General features: G+C 17.6%; 1 long non-coding RNA gene across 1 annotated transcript in view; it reads left to right on the forward strand.

The window, feature by feature from the left end:
• LOC116185144 overlaps positions 1-5,718 on the forward strand; it is a 7,819-nt gene extending 2,101 nt beyond the window's left edge. Inside the window, exon 3 of the long non-coding RNA XR_004149916.1 lies at positions 5,490-5,718. This is a non-coding gene — a long non-coding RNA (uncharacterized LOC116185144). The remainder of the gene's footprint in view (positions 1-5,489) is intronic.
• Positions 5,719-6,263: the final 545 nt, after the last annotated feature.

Raw genomic sequence — 6,263 nt, forward strand, 5'->3', positions numbered from 1 at the left:
ATTTTTATATAATCAATAATAAATTTAATTGATGAATTTAGATTCATTTTGATACAATTATAAACATTTAATACATTAGATACAATCAATTTATTGCAATAGTTTATGTAGATATATATATAAAAATTTAAAAATATATATAAGAATATATAAAATATAAAAGTTTAATTTTTTATAAATCAAAAAAATAACTAATATTAATGATGATAATAGCAATAATCATTTTGAAAAATTCCATTTAAAATTTATTTGAAACTTTTGTTTTTAACATAGAATATATATTATATTCTTGGAATATTGTTTAGAAAAGAAATAAACATTTTGGGTTTCAAAGTTTCAAATTTAATAATATTTTAGATTCAAGTGAATTTCATGATTAATCTTTTTAAGAATATTTTGATATATCTTTATAAAAATATAATATCGAATTTGATATATAAAAAAAAAATATGATTAATTGTTATTATGAAATTCATGCAAATAATTTCTTATTGCTTTATATTTATCTTATTTTTCTTGTATGATTAAACTAATGTTTAATTTAAAGGTTATATATCAATGCATCATGTATACTGATATATTCCTTAAATTTTATTTTGCTATTTTTTTTTTATTATTATAATTATATTAACATTACTAATGTATTAAGAATATTTATATTTTACAAATCAAAATAAGAAATGATAATCATATATAATTTTTTTTTAGGGATTAATTATATTAATTATTATATATCTAATGCAACATTTTATTATTTCAGACACAAGATGTTATAAATTTTTTATTAAAAAATTTTAAGGAAATATATATTTGATCTTTGAACAATACCTTTGAATAATGATGATTAGGAACATTAATTTTTTAAAATATTTTATCACATTTCAATTTTTTTTACATTGTATTATTTACAGAAAGATATAATGAAATGTTAATATAATATGTAATATGTATAATTAAAATCATAATAAGACATATTTTTATAAATATATCTTATAAACATAAATTAATAATAAAATAATAATTTTTATAAATAATTATCACATTGGAAAAATTAAATATTTTTGAAATACATATTAAAATTTGTAAATTTTTCAATTGTGTCTTTATTTACATTATTTATTAATTGTAAAGATACGAATCAGAACATAATATGTCTTTATATTTTGTTTTTTTATTCGAAATTTTTTATGAATTTTTATGGATATCATATATTTTTTTGTTTTTTTTTAGTCTTCTTATCATAATTGAACATAAAAAAAATCTATATATAATTGCAAATTAACATTATTCAATTATATTTTGTATTTTTAAAGAAAATATGACATCATGAATAAATTCTAAATTATGTAATATAATAGAAAAATTAAAAAAATTAAATTAAATTTAAATTAAATTAAAATTAAAATTACATTCTAAAAAACATTTTATTTATAATATATTTTATTAAAATAAATTTTTTTTAATTATTTAAAATCATTATTTGCTTATTTATATTGTATATTTTATATGATATGTATAATGTAATAATATTTTAAATAAAACAAATTAATTATTTCAATCTAATAAAAATTATATATAGAATAATTGATTATTTATTTTTTGTAAAGAGAATATTTAATATTTCAATAAAAGATAATTAATTTATTATAAAAATTATGTAGAAGATAATCTAATTATTTAAAAGTATTTATATAAAAGTTACGAAGTTTTCCCTTTCAAGAAGTAAATATTTTTAATGATTGAATTTTTTTTTCATTTAAAAATAGTTTATAAAAAGAAATATTATATTTATTTGAGAATTTTAATTTAAATTATAATCCTTTTATTATTTAGAATAATTTCTATTAATTGTAAAATAATTATAACTATGTATTTTCACGATAAATTTTGAAACATTTATTCACAATAAATGAAATAAAAAAGCGATTTTATCACAAATTCAGTGCAAATAAATTAATCTAAGTTAAGTAAATAGAAATAAATATTATAATATTATAATTCAAATATATAATTCACAAATGTAATTTTTAATTATGTTTATTTAAGTTTTAAGTGTATAAAAAATATATATGAAAAAAAATATTAAAAATTAAAATATGTTTTGTTTTATTTAAAGATTATTTAAAGATTACGTTTATAGAGTGTTAAAAAAAAAATGTAAAATTTCTCAGATATTAAAATTAAAATGTTTAACTATATATTTAATAATATAATTTTTAAAATAATTTTTAAAATAAATTTTGAAATGTGAAATACTGAAATTTGTTTTGTATTTATAAAAGTATTCAATATGTCCTTTATGTTTATATATGTTAAAACAAGATTAATATCGACAGATTATATTTATGCATTTTATGCATACAATTATATATTTTCAAATATTCTTTTTACGTTTCATGCTTTGTATTGTATATATTTATTATCATACAACTATTATCAATGAATAAGATAAAGATTTTAAATACTTCTGCAAAGATAATTCTTTTATTTGTCTATATAATTATAAATATATATTGCATATATAATTATAAATATGCGAAGAAACTTATAATATTATCATATATTTCTATAAATGTTTTATAAAATTTTTCATTAAAAAATGATTCAAAAATATTTTATAGAATTGATTTTAGAATTAAAATATTTTTAAGCATTTTGATTAAGCGTTTTTTATTTGTTTCATTGAGAATTATAAGATAAAATAGATATCTCTCTTTTATTTTTTCATATGATTATGTTATTGTATTTTTTATATAATTATGTTTGTTCAACAAAATGAATTAATAGATATAAACAAATGCATGTGATCGATGCATGAGTAGGACAAAAGTGATTTTATATTTTTGCAAGATCATATTTACTAATGCATGTTTTAGTATACTTATGAAAAAATTGTAATTGATCAGAATAGAAAGAAAATAATAAAGTTTATAATGAAGCTTTCAATGTTAATTTATTATATGATCTTTTTTATTCTAAAATAACAACAATTATTATATTTCTTTATTAAATTCATTTTTTTCTATTTCTTCTCGTATTTGATATCGTATTTGTTATATTTGTAAGTCAAATCTATTTAATTTCTTGAGAACGAGTGATAAGATTTTTTGTGAATTTCAGATAGGATATTAAAGAGATTAAAGCCATAGATATTAAAGTCGTTAGCTAGATCAGCTCTTGCATAATGACTTTTATATGTTGTATTAGTAACATCTGGATAAGCATTTAATGTTTAATATCTGAATATGCAGTTTTCAATACAATATATAATATAGCAAAATTTTTTTACCAATATCTCATTTATTTAATATCCAATTAAGAAATTAATAAATAATTGAAAATTTTATATCTTGGGCTCAGTTTCTCTTTCTTTAAATTTCAATCGGTAACCAAATAATAAATTGACAATTTATAGAGTGAAAATAATTGTATTAGTTTTATTATATTAATTCTGAATTCAATTGCAGGCAAAATTTAATTATACCCAATTTTTTTTTAATAATATTGCTAAAAAATATCCGAAACAAAAATTTTAGATTTAGAAACTACTCTTCTGTATCTTCTACATTCTGAATTCTAAATTTCATCGATTGGAAGTATCAAAAATCAAAAATCAAAAATCAAAAATTCAAATAAAAAATTTGGTTCAATTTTAAAAACTATTGTAACATAAAATAATAGTATTTGATTGAAAAATAATATTAGATTGGCAATTAATAGTTATAGCTATAATAAATAAATATTTTAGGTTTATGTTTACTGCCTTGTTTTATTATACGTCAGATTTTACATCATTTGAACTGGTATAATATTTAAATTATTAAGAAAATTATTATATTATATATTATAGTGTAATAATATTATATTATATTATATTATATTATATTATATTATATTATATATTATAGTGTAATTTTTCATAAAATTCGATATAAACCAACTTGTATATATTGTGTTTTATATTCATATGAAAAACTTTTTTTTATTTTTATTATTACATTATTAATTCTTTTTCAAACATTGTGATTTTTATTATATCAGCCATATATTAGTAATTTATATTTATCTCATATTTATAAAGTTAATATATTATTATATCTAATAAAATATTACAATTACAAGAAAATATGTAGATCATATAAATGATATGTAGATCAAATAAATGTTTTAAGACTGATTTATGAAAGATATAATATAGTATATAAAAATAAGTTAAAATAATATAAAAAATGTTTCCTTTAATTTACAACGAATATTTAAGATATTGAAACTATCAAAAAAGTGATGTTATAAAACTGATGTTATTTGATATAAAGAGATTGATATTTGTATTAATCGAAGTGAAAAAACGAAGGGAAAAAACGAGATTTCTCTTCATTGCATTACTGTTGCATATTGTTCCCGTCTTGTTTCATTTAATGTAAACTTAAATTATTTATAATAGCTTAAACTAATAAATAAACTTCGACCAATATTTTTATATATCAAATTTTATATTTATTTTGACTCCTAAAATTGATCCTCCAAAAAATATTAACATATATATATATATATATATATATATATATTATTAATATTGCATCAATATATAATAATATCAATGTATAATAATGTATCAAGTAATTTTCGTAATATTATTTTTCTGATGATTTCACGTCCTTAATAGATATTTTAACATTATATATTATAACATATTATAACATTATAATATTATAAATAAGTAGAAATGTTTTATTTATTTAGATATATGAGATAAAAATATCTTTCTTAAAATTATATACATCGAAAGAAAATATATTTCAATTTATTCATAATATAGCTACTGTATTTGATTCTTCTAAACAATCAGATATATAATCAAATAATATAAAGATTTGCAAAAACATACATTAATAGTCAATTTCTTAGGATGGTTTTCCATTTTCCAGCTTTTTGTTGATGTTTATGCACATTGTAAATAAAAGTTGGGTTTGAATTCTTTCGAAATTGATAGTCATCTTCGAAATGTATCTATTCTTCAATTTGTGTATATCCTTAAGTCTTTCGCTATATACAATCTTAGAATCTTTTGATAAATAGGTATTTCAATAATCTCTTCAACAAATGATTCTATTGATTTACTGATTGATAATAATATTAATTGAGTAAAGAAAAATAGATAAATTTTAATCAATTTGATATGGATCATTTTGCAGTTCGGATTAATATCGAATTTACGTGCGGCGTGTGTATGTGTGCGTGTGCGTGTGTCGTATATGTGTGTATATATACACATATAAAAATAAAAATCATTTTATTTTTTAAAAGTTTATGTACGATGTGTATGTATTCAAACGAAACAATTAATTATCTTTATTCGAAGCTACTTCCCAATTTAATTATATGAGTTCATTCTTTTTTTCATCTATATCCCTAGTTTCTCGAAATAATGCAACGATTATAGTGCTAATTATAAATAGGTGAAAGAAAAATATTTTCCACTATTTCAGGATAATAAGCAGTCACCTGATCTGATCTGTTCATCCCTACTTTGTGAATGTTGTAATCAAGAACGACGTCCGGTTTTGCTTTGTAACTGGCTCTTCTTGTGACCACATAACAACGTAAGTTGTAGAAGCTGTGTGGCATGCTAACAGCATCAACACATCTTTTGCGTCTCTCCATTTTAGGCAGTGTAGGTACTTTCTTCTTACCGATATTTTTTTATCTTTTTTATAATCTTGTATAATTGCTTAGAAAAGGTTTTTATCTATTCATATAAATAATAATCTGCTATAAATTTAATTATTCAACATATTTAATTATTGTAATGTTTAGCTTTTCGATTTTTTATATTAACTGAATTCGAAGTATTATGGATTTTTTCTTAGATCTTTTCTTCTTCTTTTTTTTTCAAGATTTTAATGAATTGTTAAAAATATTAATTTTATTTGTCGATATTAAATTTAAATATTCAAAAGTTACATCCAGTATTTAAAGTATTTTTAAAGCAAAATTTTCGATTTTGCGATTTAAAGCATCATGTAATTGTTTAATCAAAAGATAATTTAAATAATATAAGAATGTTTTTATTAAATTAAATTAAATAAAAGTTTCATATAATGTTACATGACATAAGAAATATTAAAACAAGAAAATTTATATACACATAATTTTTTAATGAATTTATTCCAATTAAGTTATTATTTGATTTTACATATCAAAATTTAAGAAATCTATAAACAATAATTTAAAAGTTTAGATATTCTAAAATAAAATTTAAT

This window comes from Apis dorsata, unplaced genomic scaffold (assembly GCF_000469605.1).
Source record: "Apis dorsata unplaced genomic scaffold, Apis dorsata 1.3 scaffold_109, whole genome shotgun sequence".
Taxonomy (NCBI): domain Eukaryota; kingdom Metazoa; phylum Arthropoda; class Insecta; order Hymenoptera; family Apidae; genus Apis; species Apis dorsata.